General features: G+C 41.9%; 1 protein-coding gene across 9 annotated transcripts in view; it reads left to right on the top strand.

Moving 5' to 3' along the window:
- The window catches only part of BBX (BBX high mobility group box domain containing), a 127,783-nt gene that overhangs the window by 25,442 nt on the left and 85,511 nt on the right, over positions 1-16,830 (top strand). For 2 of the 9 annotated variants that reach the window (XM_042809686.1, XM_042809687.1), the window contains exon 1: positions 5,194-5,233. The exons of 6 other annotated variants lie outside the window; for them this stretch is intronic. The gene's annotated coding sequence lies outside the window, so the exon portion shown is untranslated. Of the gene's footprint in view, positions 1-5,193; positions 5,234-16,830 lie in introns of those variants that run through there. One more of the 9 variants, XM_042809680.1, reaches the window with a different exon arrangement.

Genomic DNA, 16,830 nt, shown 5'->3' on the forward strand with positions numbered 1-16,830 from the left:
GACCAGACAATCTGAATTCCCTTAGCTCTGGCTCTGGAAGTCTTGTGTTGATCACTGTCTTAATAACATTCAAATATGTACCAAATTCAGGCAAGCCAATACTGTAGGTTGAAAAGAATCACAGTGCAAGTGTCTGGCATACAGGATGCAGGCTGCAACAGTGGTATTCCATCATTACATTAAAATAACTTAGATTTGAGAGATTTGTTTTAAAATGTATGAAGATTTGAATACAATGACATAGTTAGTGAATGAAATGTGAGGTTGAAGGAAGTTTTTCCTTTAAAGATTACAGCATTTATCCTGATCATTAAAGTATTCTGTGAAAACAACTAAACATACTCTAAAGGAAGTCATTCACACAAGTAGTTTTGTGTGTAGTGGCTGTTTCGAATTGAGCTTGATGCTTTATCACAATTAGCTTTCCATTTAGGAGGAAAGATAGGAAGCCTCAAACTTAATTCGAGTTAGTGGAGTTAAATAGCTTTCTTTGCAACTGTTGTTTGAGTCTCTGTATCTCTTTTAAGAATATGCTTAGAGAATTGCAACAGCACACCTTGGACAAAAAGCAGATTTTCTTGTTTTTAAAAAATGAGTAAGTATATCTTTCTAATAAATAGTTTGTGATTGGAGATCTCAAAGATGTGGAAGATGCTACTAATGCCATTTTCTCTCCAAAAGTTTATTTTGCATTTTAATCTCACAAAGAGCAGCTTTTTATTTACTTAACTATTTAGAAAGCGAAACAAGACGAAGCCCTCTTAATTATAAGGAACTTTCATATTGGAGTTGTGGGGGTTTTGTGCTTACAGGTAATACGTGTTCTTACATTGTGAGGAGTAAACTTCTGCATCTCTAAAGTTCCCCAGATCATTGTACTAAAGCTGAAGAGGGGTCAGATGTGTTAGATTTTGTTTTCCCATATTGTGCAGAGTATTCTGATGCCTTCTGCACAGCAGAGAGGAACAGGGATTTCTCCTCTTGAAATAATGATGTGGGAGAGGGTGAAGAAGAGAGAGTGTGTTGCTGGTGGTAGGATTTGGGGCTTTGGTATTTAATGCATTACGTGTATGTGATATTTGCACCTGAAGTTGTTCTGACACTTGTGAGTGTAACATGTAATGCGGAAGAGGCTTCCTGGTGATGCAGCTATGCTGTTGCATGCATGCTGTCAGTATACTGCACAGCTCAGAAAGCTTTTGTGTGTACATGTGCATATGTGAAAATATTTGATAAAACTTCCCAGCAATGCTAGATTTCAGGAGTCATTAAGCTGGTAATTCTGCTGTTTCTGAATAAACAAGTTGTTGATGGTGTTTTTTGGGGTGTTTTATGAATGCAGCTGAATTCATTGTCTGCTGAGTGTTATATGAACCGTGCAGTATTGCAGAATGATGTAAGTAAGTGTTGGACTGGGAGATTGTATCCATTTCAAATTGAGTAGTGAGTTTGTTTAGAATTAGTGATTAATATTGTATTTCTTCATGATACTGGGATAAAATGTGGAGCTTCAGTGGAGATCATAATTAATTGATATTACTGCAAACTCTGTATGTATACGTGAACATAACTCTCATGTGAATTTTATAGGAAGCAAGGTTAATTCATATTGCAAATGTGATTAATCAGAGGATTATAAGACTCTTGTGCTTCTTAACTGATGGTCACTTCCAGGTTATGTTTTTAAGCATTTTATACATACACTCTTAATCTTTGCTTGTTCCTCTTTGCTGTTATAGTTCCTTCCTGGTTAGCAGGAGAAAACTTTCAACCATTCAAGATCCATCAGTTTTATACTTTCCTTTTTGCGTCGTCTTTTATCAGGTCTTCCCCGTCTTTATGTCAAAATAATTTTAATGCTTATAAAGTAGCAGAATTACTGGCCATGGGAAGCCATCTTTTCAGCCCAGGAGAAGTACTGATGGGGCAAGTAAACTTGTGACCAAACTATTTCTATTTTACTGCTTTTTTATTTTATTTATTTGTTAACAAATACAGAGATAACTTGATGCCTAATCCTTACCTGCCTTTAACTTAGGAGTGGCAAATTGAAATGAGAGCTGAGAAATTGTCAAATGCAAGTGAATTTTGACAACTGTAGTTCAAACAATATAAAATTTTATAAGTTAATAGTGGAATCATACAGAACAACTACTTTTTGAGGGTGTATGCATTGCTAAAAGCATATAAGTTTAGTGCACAAGAACACATACAACTTGCTACTTCCTACATCATGCCTTCTTTCTCATGTGGGTTTTTATTCTGACTAGTAGATGCAGGATGTCTGTATAATCCCTTTCAATGGCTATTTACAAGCTTTCAAAATCTTGTGCTCTCCCTGCAAAAGAAAAAAAAAAAGACACAATTTAAGGTAGTAAGTTTTCAAATTTTTATTACTTTGAAAATACTGGAGAAAAAAAAAAAAAAAAAAAAGTCAGTAAATGTATGACAGGCTTAAATTCTTTTATGAGGTATCCAACACTGGGCTCATCTTCTTAATTACTTTTACAGACCCCATAGAAAATAATGACTGCAGCATAAAAATTGCTGACCTAATGCTATGTCTGAAGTCAAAGACCTCTGGATAGGATAGTAATACTAGCCAGCAAAGACAGTGACAGGAGTCAAAGTGTTCGGTAGTGTTAAACACAAACTGTTTAACTTTGAGATGACTTTTACAGTCTTGGTCCTGAAACCCTACAAGTGGTGAACTTTGATTTAAAATGTATTTGTTATTTTAATTACCTCAGTCAAGGCAATCCGGGATGGGCAAAGATGCGGAGAAATAATTATTTGGAAGTACAAGCGGATGTTGCTCTAGCTTCTCAAGGAAATTTCTCAGGGAAAAAGGCAGTTTAAAAACAAAATGGAGCTTTCTGTATTGAAAACAACATAATGCTTCAGCTGGTGTTTCTCCAGGTTTTTTTGTTGTATAACCTGTTGTCTTAGGGATAAGACTCTTTCAGTAGTAAAAGCCTGAGCAGTATTGATAGAGGAGGGTCTTCCAGAACACTTAAAAATTGTTTGCAAAACAAGCAATAGCAAGTTGTTTACAGACACCAGTTGTTTACAGGATAAGAAGCTCTGGAGGGACCTCATTGTGGCCTTCCAGTATTTGAAAGAAGCATATAAACAGGAGGGGGAACGGCTGTTTATGAGGATTGGTAGTGATAGGACAAGGGGGAAAGGTTTTAAACTGAGACAGGAGAGGTTTAAGTTAGATATTAGGAGGAAGTTTTTCACACAGAGGTGGTGACACACTGGAACACGTTGCCCAAGGAGGCTGTGGATGCCCCATCCTTGGTTGCATTCAAGGCCAGGCTGGATGTGGCTCTGGGCAGCCTGGTCTGCTGGTTGGCGACCCTGCACATAGCAGGGGGGTTGAAACCAGATGATCATTGTGGTCCTTTTCAACCCAGGCCATTCTATGATTCTATGATATGAGTGTGTTTTTAGTTTGTTACTAAGTCAAGATAAACTTAAAGCATATCTTTTATTTCAACAATGTTTAAGTGGTCTGTGAGCTCATAAATTGGTGATGAATTTTATTTACTAAAAAAACTTTCTTTTTTTTTCTTTTTTTTTTTTTTCTTTTTTTTTTTAAGTTCTTCTGGTGTTAGATTTCTGGAACAGATTGCCTGTCATGTTGAGTGCCAGAGATTTGCCTTCGGTATCTACTGAAATACTCTTGACTGATGTACATGTACACTTGAAGTGAAGGCAGGAGGAAGGAGGCCAGTGCACTACCAACAGAGGCCGATATTTGTGGGAACTGATCGGTTTGCTTTCAAAACCAAATCACAGTTTGAATACTGAAGAATAAACATTTTTCTCTGCTGTAGAATCTGTTCTGCAAAGCAGAGGTAGGAAATGATTTCTGTGAAACAGTTATGGTAAGCCTGGGATAGGATATGGCCTGGAGAGCTCTCTGTGTCTGGTGGAATCCCATAGTTGTGATGAGTGTGCTGCACTCATTGGTTTGGGAATATCTTTTTGCTTCTCTCTGAAGTTGAGTTCTTGACTGCTGATTTGCCTGAATGCCATCTCCAGGACAGCAGCCTTGCAGTACTTGTGGATTCTGAGTTCTGGTACTCACTAAATCTGCTGAGATGAGTGTGTAAATTACACTTCTGGTTCTGATATAATTCTGGCTTCAAGCTACATCTGTTTCCTTAGTGAGGAAGCAGATGTACGTCACTTTAGTGCTAATAGTTTATATTAGAATAGCTAAGCTCTCCTGGATTGAAGCCAATATCTTGGTACACGCAGAGTAAGGTGGGTAGCTGCCCAACTACATGTACATTAGTGCAGAAATGGCATTGAGATTAAGGTAGCTGGGGCCTGGCCTGTGCTCTGTCCTTATTCAGGTTGTGCAAGTAAAAGCAAGGCATTAGGTGGCAGACTGATGGCTGGAAGTCAGATGCCAGGTGATGATCAGTTACATCTGCTCCTTGTGTTTGCAAGTTACAGGCTAGCTATGCTTGCTTGCTGAAGAGAACTGGATTTGCAGTTCAGAGTATAGGAAATAGTTTGAAATGGATAGAAATTAAACAAAATGCAGTGAATCAGGAGCATAAGCAACACAAAACAAGCAGTCGTTAAGTGCTTTGTCAGAAGTTGCCGGGTTTCTTTCCCCTCCGGGATGGGATCTCCCAGATGCGCATTAAAGGCGTATGGCAGGCTCCTGCCCTGAGCAGATGAGGAAGTAGAGGAAAGACACGGTAAAGAGCGAACTGCCTGGCCGTCCTGCTTCCCCTTTGCCTTCTCCCGTCAGCAGCCGCACAGCGGCCGTAAGGAAGGGCTTTAAATGATTGACTGGCTGGCACCTACCGAGCCTTTCGGCTCCTCCGTTTCCACTCGCGTTTCGGCAGCGCCGTGGCGAGGCGCTCCCCGAGGCCGGCGGGCGGCCGTGTGACGTGCCCTGGGCTGGCACGCTGAGAGGCCGCGCCGTCTGCCCGCGCTGCCAGAAGGGAGCACAGAGCGAGCGAGCCCGGGCCGCGCTCCGCCCCGCCGGCGCTGCTGAGGTCAGCTTCCTGCTGCTCGCCTGCCTCCCGACGCCGCTTCACCTCCCTGAAAGAGTGCGAGATTTGCCCGAGTCTGAAGCTGGTTCGTACGGGTGGCTGCCCGGCCGGGCGGGCGATAGCGTGGCGTTGCGTAGCGGACGAGGGCAGGCAGCATGGTAGGCGGGCTGCCGCGCTGCCCTGCGAGACCTGTGACCTGGCGGACGCGGGAGGTGAGTGCCAGTTCTGCCGTGTTTGTGTGTCCGGGGCTCTCGGAGCCGAAACCCACCCGAGCTCGCTAACAGGAAACCAGCAGCAATGTCGCTGTGCTCCCGGTTGAGATGCTGCTGCTCCCGCTGACAGCATAACAGAGTACGCTCAGGAAGTGATGGGCTTCCCTGCAGCAAAGGACTGTGGTCAATAAAAGTTTATAGTGTGTAAATTTGTTTTTCTTTCACTGAAAAACGTTGATAAGTACGGTACAAATATAGCTATAGAGGGTGGATAATGAAGGTAAAGTTCGCTCTCGAGGACTTACGGTAGACAAATGCTCAGGATCTTTCACAACCTTCAGAAAGGATGAATAGTGGCAGAAAGGCACTTTGCAGTGATTTAGTTATGTCTAGAGATCTAGAATAATGTGGTATACAAAAAGGGATAAAACCAATCATGTAAAGTGTGGAAATAAAAATTACAGGTAGGAAAAAAAAAAGTTGCTAAACATCACTTAGAATGGAGGCCAGGTTGTCTGAGAAAAATTACATTGCTTGGAAAATAACTCAGCAAAAGTATAAGGGTGATTCATGCAGAAAGTGTTTTTAGACTGCATTGATACTTTTTCCCCATTATTTTATTTTTTTTTTCTTTCAGTTGTGAAGAATATAAGTACCACAGGTTTATTAACCAACTTTCAGCTTTTTAAACAGGCAAGCTGATTCCCTGTGTGCCTTCTAATGGAGCTCTAAAATCCATAGCAGGTGGCGTTTTGCTTTTCATTTTGTGTTGTAGCACCCTTCATTTGCCATCTTTTCATAACAGCAGTCGAATGGTCGGATTTACAGGACCACGTTGTTCCTTCTGACAGAGCTGCCATGGGCAGTTTTGCAGTGGATGCTTTGTAAGAAGCTGGGTGCTACCAAGTGCAACTGGGGTAGGTCAGCTGGGTATTGGGTGATGCCTTCACAGGTCTCACTGCTCCTCAGATGACAATGAACAAAAAGAAGTGAGGAGTCCTGTGGAGGACCTGATGCAGCCCAGGCTCTGAGGCTTGGCCAGGATTGCTTGTGCTCTTGATCCAGATCAGTGCGTACCTCTGGAATAGCTATTTTCTGTGATGTGGAGTTTACTTCATCAGTTATGTTTGTACTGAAACAAATGTGGTCTTTCTTCAGGACAAGGAAGAATATGTTTTGCTGGAATATTATTAGACCAGGTTTGTGCCTTGAAGGTAACAGCCTACCTGTAGATAAACACATAAAGCCAAAGGAAAAACAGTCTACATTTATTGTCCAGTCAGTGGCTGCCACTGGGGGTGTTGGGGAAGAACATTTTAGGAAGTAATGATAAAAGTTTCCAGTCATGTGTGGCCCTGTATCTTTTGTTTGCTTTCAGGCACCAGGGATGCTATACTCCACAGTGTGTTCTGAAAATCCGTAGCTTCTAAACCTTCTTGCTCAAGAAGGTGTGATGTCGTGGCTTGGAGGGATAGCACTGTGATTAATGATGCCTTATGCTCTGATTGTGGTCAGCACGTTAGGAAGATGATGTGCTTTTGTAGTTCAGAATATCAGTATGGTTAAACTGCTGAAGTTTTCAAATGGGCCAGGTCCCCAACTTTTACTTGCCAAAGTTACATTGCTTTTACTTGCATTTTGCCAGGCATGATGTCAAGCATCAAGCCCAGCTCCTCTTGGACTGTAGTGCTGTTTCACTCAGTTTGTCCTTACCATCAGAATTGTCATTCATGCATTACAGCATGGGAAGCTGCTGTAAAAATTCATCCTGTTTCAGCAGAGCCGTGGGCTCCTACCAGTGGTTCTAAATCCTGTGCCTATTAATGATTTGGCAGCCTTGCCCACAAGTGGGATCACATTGTTTGCTACCTCTGTTGCATCTTGGCAAGCTGGTGTTCTGTTAGCTTGTGGTCACTAGTTACTTTATTTTGGGATGCACTGAAGGGTCATGGGGGTGTTCTATCTGTAAGTTTGACCCTTTCTTGTCGGAGAGATAATGAAGGAATAATGAAAAGTTCTCTCTATTTGTAGGTGTGAAGAGGAGAGCAAGGGTCATATCTTCAAGGTTTTTTCACTTTCAGTTCAATCTATGTGTAATGCTGACTCCATCTTCAATGCAGATAAAAGATGCAATGAATAGTCTGAACTACAGTTCCCTGGTGAAGAAGCAAATTAAACTTACTTGACAGAGATAATAGTGAAATATCACATTTGAATGGCTACACTGTTAAGGAAAGAAACAGCCCTAGCTCAGCTGCTAGCACCCTACCCCGTATTGTCATGCCATAGTGTTCCTGCAGTGTTTAATGCACTGGGATGGAGAACTGACTGCAGTTAAAATTGGTGGCGTTTGGCAGCTTAACTTCTGTCCACCAAAGATTGAACAAACCACAGTGGAAGCAAGACAGTATCATGGCTGCTTCCACCTACAGAGTATGCTTAAGCTGACTTCGGTGTTTGTCACTCAGGAGACTTAAGTGCAGGCAGATAAAATGCAAATGAGAAGGTATGCCTGGAAATTGGCTACTACTGTCAATATATACTTTGTTTGTTTGTTTATCTAGGGATACGTGTGCATCTTTTAAATGTGATTTTTGCAGCCAAGATAGTTTCCAGTCTGGATAGCATCAGCTAGTCGCTGATACTGATGATAGCATGCCTCAGTTGTGATGCTGTTTTATCTTTTTCCCTTTCCTGAAGTAGGTGCTGCCTTGCATAGCATTCCTCCATGTCACTCAGCGTAAAGCAGTACGCTGTGCTATACTCAAAATAAATCAATAAATAAATCAGGTGGGATTTTGGTGACTGTGTTGATTGGTGAATTTAACAAGGTTGCTTAGTCTGGTTGCAAAATACCATTTTCTGTCAAATTCAGGTGCTGTTAAGTCCAAAGTGCCCAGGGTTGCTGTGAGATGCTCGTGCAATGGGTTACTCTGATATACCCTAACTAGTGGCAGGGTATATCCAAACGAGAAGGTGTTTTTTCCACTGTTGGCCAGTAAGAAGAATATCTATCTATGGCTGGTTCTTTCATGTTGTGTTTGTTTTTAAATAGCAGGGTGGTTGTTGCCTGCATGTGATTTGTGGAGATTGGGAATTTTTTGTTAATGACTTTCAAGCTTTTGTTACAGGTTTTAAGGGCAAAAAGCTGCAACAAATATTTCTATGGGAATTCCCTGGAGCTGTGTTTTGGCTGGGATAGTCAAATGTTACATCTCAAGATCCTGCTTTGAGATTCACTAGTGTGGGCTCGTGGGTTTGTTCAGAGCCTTCTTACCCTCTGTGAGACTCCATGCAAGTAGAGGAATCTGCTCTCGTGGATTTGGACGGGGGATTAAAGGATTGATGTTTGTTTTGGTTGGAAGTTGCTCCCAGTAGAATTGAGAGTTGAAACTATCATCTCTATTCTTTCACTTGCACCAAAATCTAGAGTACCTAGCACTTCAGCATGTGATGCACGTGCACTTTTATTGGGATGCTGCAAATGCCTTGTTTTTTGCTGGTGGGGAGGTGGGGGATGATGCCCTGTAGAGCAGTAACAAGGGGTATTGCTGACGCTGTAGTGCTGGTATCAGCACAGCCAAAAGGTGCTGGCAGCCTGCTGTATGGGCGGGATTGGCCTCCAGTCCGGTACGCTGTGCTGCTGTGGGATGCAGTCCATCTTCCTGATGGCCGGCTAAGCCGAGGGGAAACCCTGGTACAATCTGAGAGAGGGTTTTGGGATGTGAAACGTGATTATGAAGAAAATGACTGTTTGTTTATGTTTTCCTTCCAGTAGTCACCCCAAACAATTCTGCCAGAACTGTCGTGTGCGTTTCTTACTAGAGTGAACTCGATCAACTGCAGAGCAGAGATACTCAAAATGGATCCCTCCCCTTTCATCTGTTACATAGTTATTCCAATATGAAGTGTTTTTTATCACATAAGCAGGTTAAAATGTTTTCAAATTGAAGTGGTATCTTTATGCTGATGTTCAAGCGAAACATTTGTTTCCCAAACTAGCAATTCAAAAGTGAAACTGTTTGTAAGAAGTGAAAATAGTTTAATTGAGTTTTCCTGTTCCCAGCTGGCAACAAGAATGCATGTTTTTAAAGTGATGGCAATGTAGCTAAATATTCCATGCTCTGCTAAACTACTTTCTTCTTGTAACTGTTGATGCCCCTTGCAGCTTGTTGATACGTGGGGTAACTGGGCAGTATAAAGAAGGCATGTAAATGCCCGGGAGTTGCTCAGGTGCAAATGTGGACAAGTTCCATCACGGCCTGTGTGAATTGACAGCTATCTCAGTCACCAGTACTACTTCCTCTGCTGGTGGAACTTGCTCAAGAAGTAGATTCTGGTTATTCAGGGCTAATACGCAGTTCCTTGGGTTTAAACTATTTTCTGCTACTTTAAGGTTGCAAGAAGGCAGCCAGGCTCCGGGCCTTGAAAATCAGTTTTTTATTTTTTAATTATTTTTTTTTTTTAGCACTGTGTCTGAGGTTTTCACTACTCTTTTGTTGTCCTTAGTTTATATTTCAAGTGGGTAAGGCTGTGGTAGAGACTTTTAGAGAGATGATGGGCTGCTACTGAATGTCCTTTTGAGTCTTCAACAGTTTCCACTAAGTTATGGTAATTCTCAGTCTCTACCTGGAAAAATTTGCTGCAGGAATGACATCTCTTGCCAGGTGGATGCCTGCTGAGATGAGACATGCAGATTGCTGCATTGGTGAAACAGTAGTTAGGCAGAGGAGAAAGAGCTGAGTTTTCAGAGACAGTAAATATTTTTAAAATATTATTAGTAATTTGCAGCATTGGTTCTGATTAAACTTCCTGCAGCATGGATTGACAAATTCATGTAAAATCAGATAAATCCTCTGCTATGATAATCTTTGAGAGGTATTTCAGCAGGCCAACAAGCTGAAGAATGGCACCAGGTCACTGCCCTTTGAGAACGACATCTGATAACTGATATCTTCAAGTGATTTCTGCTGAGTAACAAATGCACAAAGAGAGCTCATCTTGAGATGCTTAGGCTTCAGTCAGTAATGTGTTTGTCTTAAGATTGCCAGCCTTCTTGAATCATACTTGGAAAGAATATTGGAAATTTATGTCATCTCTATAAGAGGAATATAGTATGTTCAGTATGTGCAACATCCCTGAGTAGGGTGACAGTTACTCAGCTCACCAGAGCTGCAAGGTAATCTGTGCTAAGAAGGATTGCAAACTTGCTTTGGAACAATCAATGTAAGAAACCTTTCATTAAAGAGAAGTCTTGTCAATCCGGGTGTTTGCAGTTCTATCCAAATACAGCCATATTTTAATCTTTGGATTAAGAAGTAGAAGTGTCAGAAAGATCTTTGCACTTCAGTTTCCATGTGTGAAGGAAGGTATGTACTTGGAAAGTGGCTTTTGTGTTACTTCTGCAATTTGTCTTTTTATTCTAGTGTTGCATTTCCATGTGGCTACTTTGCAAGCCAACCTGCTGTGTTGGTGTTTGTTTTTTTCTTTCAAAAAAGAAAAGAAGTCTGTATGCATACACAAAAACATGGATACGTATAAAATTGTGTGTGCATTTGTTTTGCTGAAGTAGGAGAAAGTCGGCTTGAAATACTTTCACTGCTCCTCACTGATCTTATGCATGGTTTTACTGGTGTGAGTTAGGGAAGCATGACTTGACCTGATACAGTACACTTCAGTAGTCCTGCAGTGAAATTGCAGAATTCTGCTGCGGAATTGTTTTCTAGCTTCCAGGCATCACTGTGACTCAGCCCCAGAGCGACGAGTGGCAAGAGGCAGCTCTTGGTGATTTCCCACCTTTCAGCCAAAAATGTACCTTTTTTCTCTAAGACCCCTGCATGCAGTGATCTGGCCAATGCACAATTTGTTGGACCAGTGAACAGGTGAGACAGAGATACTGTCTGTGCGGCTCAGAAGGAGGCTAAGCTAAACACTGGCTTTAAACATTGCCTTGCTACTACTTGCTCTGAAGGAAGCTTCCTTCAACCCTGACTAGAACCACAAGGCCTACTTTTTTTTGTTTTCCTGTTGGTATAATTGTGGTACTGCTGTTACCTCCTGTCAGCTGCACTTTGACATAGAGCTCCTTCGCAGTTCCATACTGATAATTTGAACTTTTATAGGTCTTTTCACTTGAACTACCAAGTGATTGATAGGATTGATGAAGAAAACTAGATGACACCTTTCTGACTGAGGTGGCTGGGGCAGATGGAGGCTGCATATCACAGGGAGACTGAGCGTGAACTTGAGGAGGCCCTCTGCCTTGTCCAGGAGAGATATGAAGAAGCTCTAGTTCCTGATTTCTTTGGCAGGGCTGTGGCTGCAGAGTGAAAGCTGTAATGCAGCAAATGCAAAGGTTGTGTGGCAGTGTTAGGAAATGGTGTGGAGGGTATTTAACGCAGAATGTTCTCTGCAGTAGGTTAATCTCTGAGCAAGAGGGCAAGCATTTACATTAAAAGATTGTAAATAGCAAACTTCAATCTTCCTCTGTTCTCTCTTAAGAAACAGTGGCAGTGCTTTCTTCCAGAGCCTGCAATGTTATTGTCACACCAAAGTGATTTCCAAAAACAAGAAGAAATTTAAGATTTTGATTGTGTGCCCATGATTCTGTCACAGGGCAGATAGCAAAGATAAGTGTGGAATAACAAAGATAAATAGGAGTCCTGGTTTGTTTCAAGCTAAAATATTTATCTGAAAAGCAGTAAGGATATGCTAGGTTTTTTTCCACTTTTTCTTTTTTTTCTTTTTTTTTAATGTGTACGTTGTGATTAACACTGCTGTTCATCTGAGGGAAGAATATTGGAGTTTTTCCTAATAAAACTGTAGTGCCTTAAATTTCTGGCACTTACCTGACTGGAGAGGTGAGAATTGAGAAGGCATTACAAACCTTCATGAAGGTTAATAATCAGGTTTTTATGGGTTTTTAATACTATTTATCAATGTTTTATTTTAAATCATGCTTAAAATACTTGGTTTGTGCATTTATGTTTTTAGTCAGCTTTATGCACTACTCTCAGTTAGCTCTTCTACGGTGGATACCTTCCTTAATCACTTCATTGCTTTGCTCAAAGCAGTACAATAGATTTGAGGCAGAGTAGGGATCCCTTCAGAGCTGGGGAAGGTGAGTTAGCATGCTGTTCTCCTGCTTTACTCATTGGTCAAGACCACTACTTAAATTGGTGCCCCGCATCTGTAGCTGTAGCTAGAAAATCCCTTTAACCTGCACTGTTCGTGTGGTGAAGGACAGTGAGCTACATACTGGTTGGAAATGACGTGAGTTGCCAAGAGTATTTATGAAGCAAAGAACCTAAGTTTGGCCTTGAGGCTGGTCACAAGGCAGGTAACTGACAGTGATGGAGCAGTAGGAATATTAGCACAGAACACGGGGAAAATGAGTGCTGGGGACGTGTTGCTGCCATACACTTGTGTCTCGTGGTGAAGCCCCACCAGCAGATTGCAGTGGCTTTAGGGGCTCAGAAATGAAGGCCCGAGCTCAGGGCTTGGGGAGGCTGCAGGAATTGCTCCCGGCCACTAGATGCCTCCTTCGGCCCGCTGCTGGGGCTGCAGGAGGGGCTCGCTCAGCCTGGGCTGAGTGAGGTGTGCTGGGATAGAGGGGCTCTGCACCTCTCAGCTGCAGGAAGTGTTAACGTGATTTTGGGTTTTTCTTGTTTGTGTGTTGGTTTTTTTTTTAAGTTGAAGTTGAATTAGGTACTGTCAGAGATCACAGATTTGTGAGGTTTGTTGTTCAGTACTTTGGCAGTGCTCCAGACCTCATTGCAAACCATCAGCTTACAGCATAACCATATTTGCATCTTCCAGATGGATGGATGAAACTAGCTGAGCTGGAAAGGAGGGGAAGAAAAAGAAAGAAGAAAGGATGGTCAAACTGTATAGAAATTCAGGCCCAGGCAGAATTTCCATAAGCTTCCTTCAGATTTCCCTGTGTACTCAGAGAGGCCGCTCGCCCTGCGGTGCCTGGGATTAAATAATCTTCCTGTCAGCTAAAGACAGCATCCCTCAGGCTTCAGTTCCATAAATATGTTTTGCCAATGTCTGTAGTAAGGACATAGTTGCTTTCCCCCCTGCTCCCTTCCCAGCGTAGCCTAGACAGGACGAGGGGAAATGGCTTTAAACTGGAAGAGGGTAGATTTAGACTAGATATTAGGAAGAAGTTCTTTACTGTGAGGGTGGTGAGACACTGGAACAGGTTGCCCAGTGAGGCTGTGAATGTCTCCTCCCTGGAAGCATTCAAGGCCAGTCTGGCTGGGGCTTTGAGCAATCTGATGTAGTGAGAGGTGTCCCTGCCTATAGCAACTGGTTGGAACTAGATGATCTTAAGGGTCCCTTCCAACCCAAACCATTCTATGTTTCTATGATTTTTCAAACTAATTAGGTGATGAGGTGGTACTGCTGTTGCTCCATGTGCTTCTCTCGTAGCCATTTTTGTTTCTGTGGTGTAACAATGAATTACTTGCCATTAAATATCACCAGATCCTGTTGCAAAGTATGTGCGGGATAAAACAGTAATGTGTATAACTGGTTATTTATTTTTCCCAAATTGTTTTTGCCAGCCAAGAATCAATCACCTGTTGAGGTGAGGCTCTGAACCATATCTCGATCTGTGAAGACTTAATATTTTCTTTAAAGTTCTGAGAACTGCAGTGTTCACTGTAAGGATAGCACTAGTCCTGGTTTTATATGTTCTCAATGTGTAATTGGTTTTACTGTCGTTCAAAACAGGTCATGCACATCAGCCCTTTCTATCGTATTTGTAACTTTTCTTCAACTGAAGCATTCCCTTTTTACTCTTAGATATTTAAGACTTGGTGATAAGCTGCAAGCCCTATCCAAATTAGCTCCAGAGATGTAAGTCTGAATTGTCTTTGCAAACCAGGAACAGATTTTTCTTTGTACAAACCAGTGTCCCTTTTAAGATTTGTTTACACAGCATTGTGCTGGGGGCTTGTTCTTTGGGCATAAATGCTACATAACAGCTTTTTGGTAGCTTTCTAGGTACGCATCTAAGGTATGTATGTGCATACATGCAGTTCTTTATATATAGTCTAACATCCCCTCTGTTTCTCACACTTAAAAGTACATATACCTAGGCATATGTGCATAGACATTCCTCCCTTCCTACTTGCCCTCTGTTCTCCCCCATAACCCATACTTTGAGATTTGTAAGTTTAAGAGCTGCGCTATCACAGAATAGCAATTTCGTACTTGTCAAAAGGCATACTGACCCATAATTTAAACTAAAGGAATTATCTGTAAATCAAGTATGATAAGACTGAGGAGAAATACCAAAATAAGGAAATCAGGTTTTGGTGTTTGTTCAGATCACTACCATCATTTTTGCTGCTGCTCTTTGATTTTATTTGTTACACAGTTGTTACTCTGAATATTCTGTTTAATATGCTTTGAGATTTTCATATTTTCCTCTTTTATACTTGTAAGCCATAGTCCTAAGGAGATTCCTTGCTCGGCTTAATTGAAGGGCCAAGAATTCACGGGCATGGCTAGAGAGGAAACTGACCACCAAAATATCAATTCCTTCATCTCTTTAGTTATGAGTGAACCTTCTTTAGCAGGAGAGCTGGACTTGATGATTTCCAGAAGTCTCTTCCAGTCTCTGTGATCTGCGAATTCAGTTCCTCAATCTCTTACATGCAGCAAAAGAAATAAAATGATTAAATAATTATGCTGCAGTGTGTTAATATCAGACTAGTAAAACTGAAGAAAAAAAGGTAAAAAAAAAACCAGGTAATTCTTTAGTTCCTGTTAACTTCTCACTCCTGAGTGTTTTACTGTTGGATTAACACTACTTTTCCTGCTGCTGTCAGTGATCTTTATGGTTAGGAATAGAAGGCAGCATATAATATGGAAGAAAGTGAGGCGAATAAGATGAATTGGGAATTGAATATGTTTGAGCTAATGTGGCAGTAAAACGACATGAGCAGCTTAATTTTGTTTAGAGCTGTGTAAAGGGAGAGACATTCACGCATGTGTGTGTGTGCCATTCGTATCTGCCATATCTCCTCCTTTGAATTCCCCCTGGTCCCAGATGACGTGCAGGGATGTGCACAGGTTATCGGCTTCCAGGGCATCTGACCTTTCAGGAGTGAGCTGGGCTGCCAGGGCCCAGAGCAGCGGTGACAGTGGTGCATTGTGCTGAATGTCCACTGCCAAGCAGCGGAGCTGAGTCAATCTGCAGCACAGAGCAGGGAGGGAAAGCTGCCTTCCTCTTGCAGTCCTTGAGCTGTGGCAGCCTGCTGTGTGCTTACCTCTCCTCCCTCCTTCCTCTTTTGTCAATGGGTACACGCTGGCAGAATAGCCAGGCATTTTGTGCTATTTCATTTGTTAAACCCTGAGTGTGGTAGATGTTCAACTGGCATACTTTAGAAGCAGGTACTGCAAGTAATGTGATGTAAGGCCTTGTTATGCAAAGACCAGGGGAAGCAAGCGCTGAAAATATCATTATCTGTCTCAGCTCAGTCAACTGCATTGCGTTTACTAGAAACAAGACCAAGGAGAATAACTTCTCTTAACTTCCCAAACTTTTCATTTTGAATAAAGGGGAGAATTTTAAGACTCTGTTGTACAGTAATTTGACTTGTACAAGTTACTGGGTTTGGGATTGAGTAAAATTTCGACTATTTCCTACATGCTTCCAATAGCATTCCTCTCATTTGTTATGAAATGAGATTTAATTATAAGCTTGAAATCCACTTGGAGGCATTCTTTGCAAATGGCCTAGCAGAAGTTTGCCTTTTTCATTTATGTACTATACTAGAAAACTGTCAGCTAAGTGCATCTTGAAGCAAAAGCTTTCAAGACTTTTAATTGAAACATTGACAAATACTGGTATGTTCATGCCTTCACCTTGTATTTTGTAAAGTTCTGTATCGTGCATGGCAACAATCTTAACTGCAGGTATCATTGCATTAGTGCTTTTATGAAGTTTCTGACAATTGGAGCCTTTCCCAGTGTCAGATTTGGAAGCCAGGTTTCATTCTCCAGTGTCAGTGTTGACACAGGTCTAAGTTGAGTAATTTTAGCACTTGTTCTGAAATGCGTATGCTCTTTGATGTGCATCCAGAAAATTGTTTTGGTGTGGGTGGGATTTGTATTGTACACGGGCATGAGGGTTCCCTCTAGGATTAGATTTCCTCATTCTCCCAAAGCTGCTTTAAGATGAATGCTTTTTTTTTTTGTGCTGCTGAGAATTGGATTTGGCGTAAAAGCCTGTCATAGTGCATTGTGTAGGATCTGCTTAGACCACCGAGGCTGCATCAGAAGTCCACCCCAAGTGCACTCCTTCCATCTTCTTCACCCTTCCTGGCCTTCAGAATGGGAACCATAGAATCATAGAATGGCCTGGGTTGAAAAGGACCACAATGATCATGTAGTTTCAACCCCCCTGCTGTGAGCAGGGTCACCAACCAGCAGACCAGGCTGCCCAGAGCCTCATCCAGCCTGGCCTTGAATGCCTCCAGGGATGGGGCATCCACAGCCTCCTTGGGAAACTTGTTCAAGTGTGTCACCATCCTCAATGAAAAACTTCCTACTAAAAAAAACCCAAAACCTTGCTGGGAAAC

The sequence above is a fragment of the Centrocercus urophasianus genome, unplaced genomic scaffold, assembly GCF_019232065.1.
Source record: "Centrocercus urophasianus isolate 14NV4802_14NV808 unplaced genomic scaffold, USGS_Curo_1.0 seq_12, whole genome shotgun sequence".
Classification (NCBI taxonomy): domain Eukaryota; kingdom Metazoa; phylum Chordata; class Aves; order Galliformes; family Phasianidae; genus Centrocercus; species Centrocercus urophasianus.